This window comes from Myotis brandtii, unplaced genomic scaffold (genome assembly GCF_000412655.1).
Source record: "Myotis brandtii unplaced genomic scaffold, ASM41265v1 scaffold115, whole genome shotgun sequence".
Classification (NCBI taxonomy): domain Eukaryota; kingdom Metazoa; phylum Chordata; class Mammalia; order Chiroptera; family Vespertilionidae; genus Myotis; species Myotis brandtii.
Window position 1 is genome coordinate 6,787,179 of NW_005353967.1, and position 15,171 is coordinate 6,802,349.

Consider the following 15,171-nt stretch of genomic DNA (forward strand, 5'->3'; position numbering starts at 1 on the left):
TCCCCCCCACTGGTGTGAGAGGGGAATATCAGTTTCTTCCTGTATGTGCCCCAACTGGGGATCATACACACAACCTAGGCATGTGCCATGAGCAGGAATTGAACCCACAACCTTTTGGTGTACAGGATAACACTCCAACCAACTGAGACATTTGATTCCTCTTATGTGGTCATTTTTTAGTAACTCAACATTCATGAAAATTTCATAAGAGCAAAGGAACAAAGTTCTATTGTAGACCCTATAGTGACAAAACATGAACCCCATTGGCTTGAGACCCAGAGTTTAAACTGCCTACTTGAGCTCTAGATTTTAAAAAAAGGTGATAAAATACAAAATCCAACAGCTCTATAGATGAGTATTGTGAAATCTCAGTATCTTTGTTCATAAGAAAAGTAAAACTTGCCCCTAACACATACTACCAGCATGCTCAGTTTCCCTTAGGGCAGTGATGGCGAACCTTTTGAGCTCGGCGAGTTTCCCTTAGGATATAGATTTCATTTGGGTTAGCATAATTGTTGATATTGGTAGTATATCTCACATGAGCTTAAGAAATCACTGTCTATTCAGACCATGGAAACAATGAAAGGTTTTTAAAAAAAGTATTATTTTGCTAGGAGCTGGATCTCAGACCTTCTGCTTCATTCATTTGTTTATGCATTTGTTAGTTTGTTTATTAATTAGAATATCATGGGAGGTTTCACAGTGGAGGGAACATTTCAACTTAGTCTGGAAGAGCAAGTAGAGTTTATCAGACAGAAAAAGTTTGTTAGGGTGTTCGAGAGAGAAAGAACAACCTGTGCGAATTCAAGTGGCCAGAATTAAAGTGGTTTCCTGGAGGAATGGCGAATAAATCTGTGCAGTTGAAACATAATGTTACCTAAATAATCTGACTTTCTGTTTCTTCCTTTAACTGATAAACCAAGGCAAGCATTCTAAAAATCAGTTCAAGTCCTTCTTTCTCCATTCTCCTGAAAACATACCTTTTTAATAATAACTCAGTGTTAGGAGAGTTGGTAAATCAAGATGAACAGATTTCACAGCATTGGACAAAAAGACAGATCAGTGAACAGCAAACATGTTTCATGTGAGACCCTGAATGCTCCAGCAGGCTCAGAAAGTGCAATTAAAGGATTAAAAATTGGTCTAAGGATATTTCAGTGATGCTCCTACCATCATCTTAACCATTATTTTCGACCTTAATAAAATCCATTCCTTATCACACATTGTATTTGTGAATTTGGTTCCAGGGAGTTGTTTTTTCATCCAACGGGGAAGCCCTCTCCTTTTTTTTCCCTAGGAGATTCCTGAGCAACGATGAAAACAGCAGTCACTGTCAACACAGCTAATACTTGCACGGAGCCTCTCGTCCATGGCGCTCGAATGACTCACTCTTCCAGATGGCCATGCTAGCCTTCATCCAGATTCCAATATTGGCGCTGTTAGTCAGGTCTGGTTGTCTCCATAAATAACTATTATGAAGCTCAAGGTTTGTAAAAATTAAAAATGTTTACTAATATAATTTCTGAGTATAAAAGTAGCCTTTTTTATTATAGATTACTTGGAAAAACTGCAGAGGAGCACAAGAGGGAAAAATAGAAAAAAATCTGTAATCTTATCACCTATAATTCTATCATTCAGAGATAACCACTGTGAACATGTTGATGTATTTCTGTCCAATCTTATTTTTTTCCTTAGTAGATCTCTAAGAGAGATTTACAAAAGGGGAATTACTAGATCAAACGGAATAGGATATTTTGTCTCTTGATGTGTACTGCCAAATTGTGTTTTAGAAATATTATACCAATTTCCACTTTTAGAAGTACTTTTTGAGAATAAAAATTCATGTGATATTCTCATCAATACATAATGAAATATTATAAATATGTAAAAACTGCAAATATATTATTTATTTTGTTTTAATTTGCATGTCTTATTACAAGTAAGAGTGATCAATTTTTAAGTTTAAATTTTCTTTTTAGCAAAATTATATAGGGGCATATAGAATTTAATAGTACTACAAAGATTTCTTAAAAATCTCCTACTCTATATACATATTCATATCTTCCATTCCCCAGAGGTAGCCACTTTCATATCTTTTGGCTGATGTATTTGCTATATTACTCTGTATCTCTAAATGACATACTTGCATTGCTACTTTCTAATGTTTTAGTTTTAGGCATTGATTATTGCAGGAGATGACAATTTAGCTCCTGATCCATTCACACCTACTATCTTCAGTCCTTCAAATATATGTTGTAATTTAGAGTTATTGTGTTTATATTAGTAGGACTAAAGAAACATTGTGAGCAGCCACACTATGTAATATATGTTAATTACTTCTTATTTTCTTCACAAGATATTGTATTTATTTATTAATTATATTTTTATTGATTTCATAGAAGAAGGGAAAGGGAGAAAGAGGTAGAAACATTAATGATGAGAGAGAAACATTGATCAGCTTCTACCTGCATGCCCTACACTGGGGATCCAGCCCGCAACCTGGGCATATGCTCTGATTGGGAATTGAACCGTGACCTCCTGGTTCATAGGTCATCACTCAACCATTGAGCCATGATTGCTTTCCTTATAGTTGAAAATTCTTGTCTTGTGTTTCTTTATTTATTTCCTTGGGTTTCTACATACTTGTAAAATTAATTCTATCTCAAACGTGGCCCCACCTGCAAAGTCTCCTTTAAGTATGGGTTAAATACATTAAGAATTTTATCAAATTCATTTTCTTGAATAAATATCTCCCTAGAGCCTCTTCTAATATGGATTGGTTATTCCCTAGGTTTGTTGCACAGCTGTCACTTTGGGATGTTTACTCCCTTGTTTTGTTGAGCATATTTCCAGTAGCTTCCTGAGTAAGTATGCATCAGAGGCAAATTTTTTGAGGCTATGTATCTTTGAAAGTGTCTTTATTCTGTGCTCACTCCTAATTAATAGTTTGGCTGAGTATATAATTCTTGGTTGAGAATCATTTTCCTTCAAAATTTAAAAGGCATTGCTCCATTGTTTTCAATGTGAATCCAATGTGAAGTCTGATGCCCTTTTGATATTTTCATTGAAGACTATGTAGAAATTTATTTAGAGTTTCTCAGAGATGGAGGGGGAGGGGGTAGACTTTATACATCACAGCAAAAACTTAAAAATCTTAGAATATTCCCCCTCCCGAAGTTCTACTACATACACCAGTGGCCAATTACTTTTATTTTCTCATAAAAACATTGAAGATCTCCACCTTTCTCTTTCTTACTCCTCTCATCTCCACCTTTAGTTCTTTTCCTCTACCACCTTTCATCCCATCCCCTTGTAATTTAATCTCGGCTGTCATTTTGAATTTGCTTGTCCAGGTGGTGAAGAAGGAAAGAGAAGGTACAAGGGAGGCAAAGTTGTGCTGGCGAAGTCAGCAACGGCTTTGGTTTGCTCTGGGCAATACTTTCATTCCTCTTAAATTAATATCTGTGTGGTTGTTTATTATTAAAATTATAAACCTGTTATATTTTTCAGCTTTACAGTTGATCTGATAAAATTTTCACAAGTAAAATATTTTAAAGTAAAAAACTATCCCTCTCCCACATAGAAAAAAAAGTTATTTTTGACAATACCTTAAGCAGACCCAAGCGAGACTCCACTTAAGATTTGTAAGCATAAGCTTGAGTGCCTTCGTCCACTGCTCCTCCGTGTTCAAGTGGGTTCTGATGGAATAGAATTCACCACTGGCTCCAGGCTCTTCTATCAGGCCTTTCTCCACATGGATCCTTAGGGCATGCAGAGACCTGGTTTGCCTTTCTCTGTTGCTTCCTTGAACTTCATGCAGTCCAAGAAAGCCATCATCGCCTGGTCAAACTTGTTAGACAAGAGAGCCCTCGGCCCCCTGGTACAGAACAAGGGTAGTTCAGTGGGGCCTTCTGTTAAAGACTTCAGATAGGAGTGGTTTCCCCAGGGGATGAGTCAATACCTCTGAAATTCCTGACCAACTATGTTAGACAGGGCCAGGAGCGGCAATGCTGTCTGCCCCCAGGCTGAGTTCATCTCATTCCAGCACATGGGGACAGTGGGGAGGCAGCCCAATCTGAAGTCATTGATGACAGCCAAGGGGCCATCTTGGCGAATCTCAAACGTTGAACTGAAGGCGTTGATTTTCTCTAGCCAAGCTAGCTGCGTCGGGGCATACCCCAGCCAGGTCTCCATGCTTCTCAGTTCGTCATGCAGTTCCTACTGTTGCCATTGCAGTTTACTGTAGTTCCTGTGATCCTGCCTTTCCTGCTGGTCCTGCATCTCAGTCTCTGCCTAGGCTGCCTCCAGAGCCACAGCTGCCCTTTCTCAGTTCTTCTTCACTTCCTTCAGCTCCTGGATCAGCCTCTCTTCCTCCAGCTCCACGTCCTTCAGTAACTCGTGCAGTGTCTCCCTCTCGTCCTCACTTATTCTCCTGCTGCTCTCCAAATAGCATCTGTAGCTCTGACTGTCAGATTCTGAGACAGGGAGTTGAGTGTCCAGCTGTTCCAAAAGATTGTCAGTACAGTCCTTACACAGGAGGTGGTCCAGATCTTCTTTACCAGAAAGGATGTCAAAAATTCCCCTATTGACCTTCTGGATGTTATTGAGAGTTCTCCCAGAGCCCAGCTTCCCAAGCAGGGTGAAGTGGCTGGAACTGTACCTGGACATCTTGCCATCGCCAGGGAGGATCCTGCTAGAGGCACCATCTTGTAGTTTTTCAACCACTATCTCCACCCTGGTGGTAGAGCCTCATCTGGGGTTCTCCTGGCTCCCCCAAGGCTGAGGGGAGCTTTGAAGCAGGTTCTTTGCTAGTGTCAAGGCCTGAGGTCTCTGTGGACTAAGTCAACTTCAGAGGCTAGAAAATAAAGTGGATGGAGGGGGCTGAGGGGAGCTTTGAAGCTGCAGGTTCTTGGCTAGTGTCAAGGCCTGAGGTCTCTGTGGACTGAGTCAACTTCAGAGGCTAGAAAATAAAGTGGATGGAGGACATGGTGGAGGTCTTGACTTTCATCTTTGATGTAAGTTTTTCCCCAGTCTGATGTCCTTTTGATTTTTGATCCTTTGTATATGACCTGATGATGATCCTTAGAATAAGCTATATATATGTATACTACTATTATTATTATATATCCATTATTTCCTCCTACAGTTTTCTTTCCAGAATTTCTGTTATTTGGATGTTAGATTTTTTGAATTGGCCCTCTAATTTTCTCATTTACTTTTGTTTTCTATTTGTCCATCTTTTTTCTCTATTTACCTGGATATGTCCTCAAAAAAGTGGTCCATTTCAGCATGGCACCTCAGTCTTCAACTGTACCTGCTGTCCCTTGGTAGAGACTGTTTTATGCCCTTCAGAGAATAAATGTCCAGTGTCTTGCTGGGGTGAATGAGGGACAGTCACACCGCTCTTCAGAACATAAAATAGGATCTGTGGGTCTAACAGCTTCCTTAAAAGTTTTCATATTTATCCCACTTTTTTAGGTACTGATTTTTGAGTCTTTGGGTTGTTTTGCACTAGTCATGGGGTCACTTTTTTTGGCTTTCCCCAATGCTAGCATAGAATTCAACTTTAACTGTCCTCTAGGGCAGTTACCACTCCTCCATTTGTTTTCCAGCTTCCAGAATTCTGTTGTTGGTATTCCTTTCCCATTTTCTTTGCCATTGTGTTTTATGCTTTAAAATTATTTTATGGCATTCTGAAGATAGAGCTGTTCAATGAATGTGCGAATAGCTCTATCATTAGCCAAAAGTTGCAATGTTTTTTTAATGTTCTAACTTGTCATTTATTTACCTTCTTTTGTGAATTGTCTGAACATGTCTCTGACAATTTAACCATGATACCTTAGTGCTTTCCTTACTTATTTGCATGACCTTTTTCTTTGTTAGTGTATTTATCACTGACCTGCAATATCTATAGGATGATTGATTTCAAATCCTACTGCCTTATCTGTGGTTCCTGTGGTTTAGAATGTACACGAGTCACAAAATACTTAGATGGAGATGTGTTGAAACATACTCTGAATAGTTTACCAATATACATATATTTAGAATTACATAAAGAACAATCTTCAATTAGTAGGCTTTGGACTTGTGACAGGCAGATATTAATCTTTGTATTAATTCATAAACTTCCAATGAACAATTGATCTATGTGAAGCACCATCCCCCTGAGAGTACAAATTTCAAGGGTCTGAGTCCCTTACAAGGTTTTCTGGAGAAAACAGATTCATAAATAACCATAAAAAAATGAGAACTGATCTATATCAGAGACACAACGCTGAGAACAACTCACTTGGCCTGTGAGTTAGGAGGAATTGGGGAAGACTTCAGAGTTAATGAGCTAACATTTGAGGTGGATCTTGAATGATGAATGGTGGTTTTGTTAGGTTGCAAAGGTGACAAAGGCATCCCAGGCTGAAAAAAGACAATGTGCAAAGTGTTGCAGATTTTTTTAGGGAATGGTGAAAAACCTATGGGGGTTGCTGAAGGTACAGAATAAAAAATAGAAACTGGAAAGGATTTTACAGAGAGTCCAGCCTAATCTACTCAATTTTACAGATTTGAAATCAGTCCTAGAGAAGTTATAAATTGTCAAGATTCCATTCTTAATGAAAGAACCAGGACTAAGACATAATGTCTGACTTCTTTTAGAGAATTATTTTAATCACACAGTTCCTTACTTCTCACTACAGATACAGACTACTTTCCTAAGAGCAAGTATGCAAAGAACTGATCAGAAGATCTAGGGGACACAATTAGGATTCCATTCTAATCTATTCCTAGAGGTTCCTTTGATGTGAGGTCTGAGGTCTACAGATAAAGCACATTATCTTAATTATGTCTGTCTACCATGGGCATAGGATGGGAGAAATGACATGGAATAATATCTATGAACAGGAACCACCTAATGGGGAAAATAAGATGGAAAAGAATACATCATATGTAATTTATGACTATTCTTATTTTGGCTTAGTTTAAATGATCAAATTTATTCTTTTGAAAAAGTCATTACATTTTGGATTAGATTATTTAAAACCTCTCCCTTTTCAACTTTCATTTCTTTTTCCATTTTAGTTTACTCTTTTAAATAGTGGGTGTGCTTATTATTCAGTATTTGAGATTACACAAAACTATTCTTTAGTCACCTTGATGCCTTATGAGAGTCCATCAGTTTTTAACTTCCAAGTTATTGGTATGCACAATTGTTGCAAATAAAATTCACTCTGTCAAATCATGTTTATTTTGTCAATCAAGTAAATAGGTATTTATTAATATACTGCATTTTAAAAATTTATTTTGAGAGTACATATATTAAAGCTGGGGACAGTGAAACATGGTAGGGCTTAGGATAGAAGAAGCAACAGGAGAGAGCTAAGTAGGGCTGCTTCAGCTTTCTAGAAAAGTTAGAGAAAGGGGGCATGGAGATAGGTTCAGGGGTTTTATGGCTCACTGTTCCCCTTGTTGAAAGTCCCTGGGGGTCTCCAGAGTTTTTTTGTTTTTTGTTTTTTGTTTTTAAGTCTGTGCCTAAGAGAAGGGTATGGGCTGCTCCAAGGAGGGCACAGTCCAGAGTGCACACTGATATACTGCATTATTTTGTGTGTGTTTTGTTGTGTTAATTCTTACCCGAGGATTTTTTTCTCCATTGATTTTTTTAGAGAGTAGAAGGCAGGAAGGAAGGGAGAAAGAGGGAGGGACGAAGGGAGGGAGGGAAGATGGGAGGGGAGGGGAAGAGGAGGGAAGGGAAGGGAAGGGAAGGGAAGGGAAGGGAAGGGAAGGGAAGGGAAGGGGACAGGTTTAGGGAAACGGACTTAGTTTGCAATGCCTCAAACATGGAGTTTGGGAGGTTTGGGGGGCAGGAGGGAGGGGGGTAAGAGATCAACCGAAGGACTTGTATGCATGCATATAAGCGTAACCAATGGACATAAGACACTGGGAAGGGAAGGGAAGGGAAGGGAAGGGAGAACACTGATGTGAGAGAGACACATCAATTGGTTGCCTCTGTAGGCGCCTGGACCAGGCCAGGATTGAACCTGCAACTCAGGTACTGTGCCCTTGACTAGGAATCTAACTTGTGACCCTTCCATGCCTGGGCCAATGCTTTAACCACCTAGCAACACTGGCCAGGGTTACATTTCTGATAAATGAAAAAAAATCAGATTTTCTTCAAACATTTGCTTGTTTGGAATCAGGTACATAAGTAGAAAAGACTTTCTATAATATGGCATGGTTTCAAAATCTATTATTACTTCCTACAAATATAGAGCATACCAAAGTTTCTCACTATTTTTCTAAGATTAACAACAGGGAGACAAGTGTTAATCTCTTAAAATACTACTTTAATTTTTCTAAATATTTTCACAACCTATTTATTTTTATCCATATTTTAAGGTTATAAATATCTGTTTGTATTGAAATTTTAAAAGACCAATATTATTTTTCTATGTGATTTAACCTAAAATGTCATTCTATACTAATGAGGTAATTTATTTCTCCACTTTTCTATTTTCTGAGGCTGGAAGATCCTTCTAGAAAGCACTTTCAATAATTGTGCTTTACTTTGGAGCTCTTGAGCAACCACCTGAGAATTCTTGGAATAAACCAGAAGGAAGGCCAAAGAGACACAAGAACACCATAGCTCCCTTACGTTAATTAAACAGAATCCCCTGGTAAACCAAAATGGCCATTTTTACATCAGTAATTTATATTTTGCACAGTACATACTTTATACTGATATTTATAAGTAGGAAATCAACACATTTCTCCAGCTGTAAGTGGAGCCTCTTGGCAAATAAAGAGAAACTTATTCCCATTAAGAAAACATTGGAGTTGAAGTCTAGATAAAAAATATTTTAAAAATCGAATTTAAAAAGTCCCTGATTTGCACTCTGTATAAGCTATTGGTTTGAGAATATTGCTACATAATTATAGAAAATACTAGTTAGACTGTTTGAAGTCTCCAATGGCAGCAAGAAAAACAGAAAAAAAAATAAGCTAACTCCATCAACAATAAAAATATGGAAATTGAGGAGCTCCTGGTGACCATAAATATACACCTTTATGAGCCTGACAATTTATATTCAGTTCATGCAATTAGCAAGTTTGATAATATGATTATAACTCTCAAGTTGAAACAAATGCTCTTTGCTAAAAGCAAAGAGTTGCTATTGAGCAGATGGTATTACTTTTTCTTGCCAATTTATGTTCACAGAGCTCAATCAATGCTTAGCCTTAAAAATGTCAAATAACTCAGATTTCAGGATAACACATACCAAGTAATCTGCCGGTTTATCTCCACTGCGTCACTCCCCTCTTGAAAAGCTCAAACAAGATAGCATGATTGACACAAGTAAAAGCAAAAACCATATATTTCTTACTGCTGCACGGTCTTATCTAGAATGTAGCATTTCAATATCTTATAAAAGATACCATAATTCAAAGCAATAATGTTTCCCAAAGTATTAATCTACAACATATATAACATGGAACACTTTTTATTCTTGCTGGAATTGCTACCAATATAAAAACATTTGATTACAAACTAAAGTTCATTCCAGTGTGGTGTTAAGAGCTAAAATTTTAAGTATGCAAAAACTTGGGTTCAAATTCTAGCTCTGCTACTTCTAAGCAATGTGACACTGGTCAAGTTACTTAATCTCTTTAGTCTCAGGTTTCTTATTTGTAAAGTTTGATAGCTTTTATAGGGTTCTTCTGAATATTAAAAAAAGCATTACCTGTAAAGCCCTTAGCAAACGGTCTGCATAGAGTAAATATTTAACAAAATGATGACTAATATTGGTTCAATTATTGGTGAACTGAAGTTTTAAATACATTAAGAGTTTGTCCCTAAGGTACAGTCAATGCAATCATGATTTTTAAAAATTCGTTTTTAGGGTGGGGGGAAGGTGAAGAGGGTAAAGTGCGTCAAATATATGGTGATGAAGGGAGACTAGACTTCGGTGGTGAGCACATAATGCAGTATAGAGATGATGTATTATGGAATTGTATACTTGAAACTTACATAATGTTATTAGCCAATATCTCCCCAATAAATTAAAAAAATTCTTTTCTGTTACTATGCTTTTCTAGGGAAAAAAACTTACCCCCAATTTTCTCAAACTTGTTTTGAATTATGCAAGGGCTTTGTAGGCATCTGAACCAGTTATACCATATTATACGTGCGCAAGACTGAGAACTGATTTTCAAGATTTGGCAAGAGTTCCCAACATTTTTCTTTTCTCAAATACACTTGAGGGCTACTATGCAGGTAGATCAGTCAGCTGTTGCAGAGGGCTGCCGCAGGGCTAGGACAGGCAACTCCAGGACAAGAGCCTGTCCTTCACACCCATCAGGCAGCTGCCCCGCCCTTCCCTCCCCTAATTGAGCAACCTTCTGGCTGTAGATCAGAGGAGACTTTCTTTCTCCCCCGAAACACAAAGGCAAAAACCGTATTGGTATGTGGGTTTTTACCCAAACTTTTTCTTAGGAGCCCCTGAATTCCTTTAAAAATCTCTACTTTACAGTGGAGTTGCTATTTCCTGAATGAACATCTTTTTTTTTTTTTCAATCTTTTCTCTTTTAAAAAAATTTTTTTTATTGATTTCAGAGAGGAAAGGAGAGGAAGAGAGAGATAGAAACATCAATGATGAGAGAGACTCATTGATAGGCTACTTACTGCATGCCCCACACTGGGGCTCAAACTCGCAACCCAGGCATGTGCCCTGATTAAGAATCAAACCATGACCTCTAGGTTCATAGGTCAATCCTCAACCATTGAGCCACGCAGGCTGGGCCTGAATGAGCATCTGAGTTTTTTGTGAGGTGGGATGAGACATAGAGGATGAACATTCTGTCCTCCAGAATCATCGGATTCTACCTCCTTTAAACTCTTCTTCTCTATGTCCATCTCCCTGCTTGTTGTCTTTCTTTACCTCTTTATAACTAATCCATTGATCTAAAAATCAATGGAATACATAAACAAGCATGCAGTTCCATGTTCACTGCACTAGTTTGTAATATAAAAAAGTCATAAATAGGAAAACAATAAAATATAAACTTTGAAATACTGTGCTGCAGTTTAAGAATATTGGTATAGATGTATATGTGCTGAATAACATAATCTCCAAAACATATTATATACAAAAGTCAGTCACAGAATAACATGCGTAGTATATCACTTTAGATAAAAATTTTCCTGTAATTCTAATATATGAATATCCAGTTAATATTCAGAAAAGATATACACCAAGTTGTATCCATTGCTAAGTAGTTACTTGCAAGGAGAACAAATCTAAAGGAGCAGGAAGAAGTTTTACATATACTCAATGCTTTAAGTATTTTATGACATGAAAGTAGTTATCTATTACTAATGTAATAAAACTATATATTTAAAAAATCTCATGGTAGATATATTAGGAAATACAGAAAAAGTTAAGGAAATGAAGAAAAAGCACATATAATTCTACAACCCAATGCTCATTACTATAAAAATTGATATTTTTTCTAATACATTTCTACACACATATGCCTGCATTCAATTTTTACAGCATAACTGGGTCTCATCTCATTGATCTGATACCCTAAAGAGCTTGAAATACCAAGAAAAAAATTCATTTCTATAAAGAAGCAACACTAAGAAGTATTGGCTAACGTAGGCTGTGGCTTTTATCTGTATAGCTTAAAGCTCAGCTGAAAACATGCTACATAGAAAAGGAATGCTACAGTCATATGCACACACACGTTTTGCTTTTTCCAAATCCCAGTCGGGTCAGGGAAGCATAAGACTGCCTAGGAGACGGCATTGTCTCAAGCTACTGACCTAATTCCTAGTGCTTGATTCTGGTGCATTTCCTGCATGATCTCAGAATGTGTCACTGCAAATTCCGTAAGACAGCAGTTGCACATTTGGAATGTGGATTCTGACACGTGGCTCAAATAAATGTTGTGGAAATGCCACTGGAGCGCTGTGCGCCTCAGTTTCCTTATTTCTAAACTTGATCTCTACAGCCCTTCCAGGGTAAATCATCTGCAATTTACTAAAACCCACAAGAATTATGCTGAACTGACCAAGATAATATGTCCTGCTCTCAGTCCTTAATTAATCTTCAAAGCCAAACTTCCTGCAAAATGACTTCACTTCTTTATTGTGTGGTATTTGTCTCCATTCTCCAGAATGCTCACCAGATGGTGACTGAGTGTATCGCTCCATCTCACAACATCGTCATATTGCTTCTTGCCACTCACTACTTAAAGTTGTAAAATAAAACAAAACAAAAATACAGTGGAAGCAAGTACTTAGCTGAAAAAATGTAGTTTTCTCCTTAGGAAAAGGGCTGCAGGGCAAAACAGGGGCCCCAAACAGTTACCCTGTGAGAGCAATTAGACAGATGCTCCTTGGTTTTGATCTTCTTTGAAGTTAATTGAAAACAAACTTGAATATGTACCAATCTTGAGAGGCATGAAAGTCAGATTCACAAATAGGAAATGTAAAGCTTTCCCAATCTTCTATGTAATCTTACACGATATACGTGAAGGTCACTGTAATTCAAGATCTTCACTATTAATATGAAGGAGGTAGTACATAAACTCACAATCTTATTTCAAATATAATTCTTTAGGTAAAATCTTAAAAATAAAATCATGGTTTGATACTATTGACCATTGTGAGGAGAAGAACAACAAAATTCTTCATCAACATCCCAAGAAGTTCGTGTGTTCTACCTTTCTAATAAAAGAGGAACAGACTGACTTTACGTAAACATTAATATAAATTATTGTTTTTATTAGAAATTTATGGTCTATAGAACAATGAGGAAAAAGCATAAAGTTTGACTATATCCAAGAATTTATGCTTTGAAATGAGGCCAGGTCATCCATAGGATGAAAACTCATTTATTTATTTGAAAAATTTTAAAAATAATTTCAGCAATGTTTTATAGAAAGTACAAAACTGTTAAGAGAAATGAGAGAATATATATAGATTACTAATGTTCTCCATTTCAGAAAAGAAAGTTGAATGCTGTCTTATCTCTAGGAGTAAGAGCTTCCTGCTGTTCAGTTTTGCTTTTTATAAGCATACATGATGAGCAGCAGAAAAACTGGTCTGTTTTGAGCAGTTTTGTATAAATTTTACTCAATATCAAAATGGACTTTAAATTGTATTGCTATCAAATATTCTGAATCTTATGGGCAAGAAGAAATCAGATAAGGAAAGTAGATTTGCCACCTCTTAAATTCAAACCTCCTATATGTATTTCTTTTACCTTTGTCCATACAGTTATACAGTTATCACTGGATGGTTGAATTATTAAACAGTTTTCTATATATTTTCCTCAAAATCATATTTATTCTATAATGGCATCCTATAGTATACAATTGATTCCACAATTTTTTCCCCAATCACTCAACAATATCTGTACTGTAACCCATCACACTTATTAAAGAGTTGATAGTAAAATAGGACGCCTAGTACAATAAGAATAGAAGTATGGGTCCTTATCATGCCAGTGAATTGCTTTCATTCAACATCTATAATTAACAACAAAGAAAATAAGAAACAAAACAAAAAAGCTGCCCACTGTCTCCATAGTTAATGCAGCTCAGGAAATTCTAACCTAAGCAACTGAATAAGAAAACCAAATATGAAGTATAAATAAAAGAAGGGAGCAAAATTATATTTTCAGATAAAAATTCTATAACTAAAAATTCAGTAGAATCAACAAAATGTATAAGAAAGATAGAGCATTATAAAATACATATACCCTATAGACATTTTATATACCAGCAATAACCAGTGAGAAAATGGAGAAAGTATTCCATTTACAATAATCATAAAACATAAAATACCTAGAAATAAATGTAAAAATATGAATATGTAAAAGTCTTGTACAAATAATACTGTGTAACTTCACTGAAGGATATTTTTTAAAAACTAGAAAAAATATAAATATATTTAAATTCCTGGATGGGAAAACAATATTTTAAAGATAAATTAATGTAAAACATTTTTTCAATTATTTTTCCCTACATTATTGAAAGATTTTTAATTATGCAAGTCTAATTATGATATCTACTTTCTTAGAACCCTGTGAAGACTCTAATTTAGGCTGCCTGTCTTCTAGGTCTGTTATCATCCTGGAACTCATTTTCATAAAACACCTGGGTTAGTTCCAGTACTTGCATATCTTAGTACTTGCTGCGTCTTCTGTATATTTTTTTCCTTGATATCTTCAAATAATTTTATTTTCATTATGAAGCATCTGTAGGGGGTGAACTCTGTGAACTTGAGCCTTTATATGTTTAAATAAATCTTTAGTTTGTTGACAGTTTGACTATCAATATTGGGTTCTAAGTAATCTTCCTTAGAACTTTGAAACATTGCCTGGTGTGTCCCACGTGACCTTTGAAAGATCCCTTTTTGTTTTCTAGAAGCTCTTAGGATCAATTTTTTTATCTTTGGAATTCTGAAATTTCATCAGCATGTAAACAGTATGTATTTTTTACCCCTGTTGGGCAGTGGGTGAACCTTTTCAATCAAGAACTTGAATCATTCTTCAGGTGAAATAATTTATTGTTAAATTATTTTTTCCTGTCCCTTCTCACTCCCCTACTGACATCACTCTCTTCATGTCTCTTTACTTTTTCATCGTATTTTATATCCTTGTCTTTGTGCTCTACATTTCAGGAGATTTTCTTGACAAATTCAGTATTCACTAGTGTTCAGTCTTTTCTTCAATCTTCCAATTTTTTTTTCCAGTATCCTGCTCCTATTTCACAGAAACCTAATAATAATTAATGTACTCTTGGCTTTACTCTCTCTGAAAATTTAATATTGTAAGAGTTTTTTCTATACTTTTTATCATCTCTGTTTCTTCTGAAAGTAAAGATTCTTCAGAAAAATACACTTGTTTTGCCCATCCATTAGTTTTTTTGTTTTTGTTTGTGCTAATCTTTTTTTGATTGCAAGTACTTAATTTAAGAACTAAGAATTTTGTAGATGGTTTATAGGGGTTTCATAAAGTAGTTGTGTAGTACTTGTAAACTACTTAATTAGAAACTTAATGCAATTTTAATCAAAATACTAATGGAATTTTTTGTGAGGACTTCAAAAATAGATTATAAAATTAATTTTTATAATTTTAAATTAATATTTACAAATTAGCAAAACAAAGTAAGAAT

The 15,171-nt window shown here is 36.0% G+C and overlaps 1 protein-coding gene and 1 pseudogene across 2 annotated transcripts in view; both read right to left on the reverse strand.

The window, feature by feature from the left end:
- PDE4D (phosphodiesterase 4D, cAMP-specific) overlaps positions 1-15,171 on the reverse strand; it is a 1,047,082-nt gene that overhangs the window by 70,933 nt on the left and 960,978 nt on the right. The gene's annotated exons all lie outside the window — the stretch shown is intronic.
- On the reverse strand, positions 3,593-5,043 carry LOC106728022 (annotated as a pseudogene).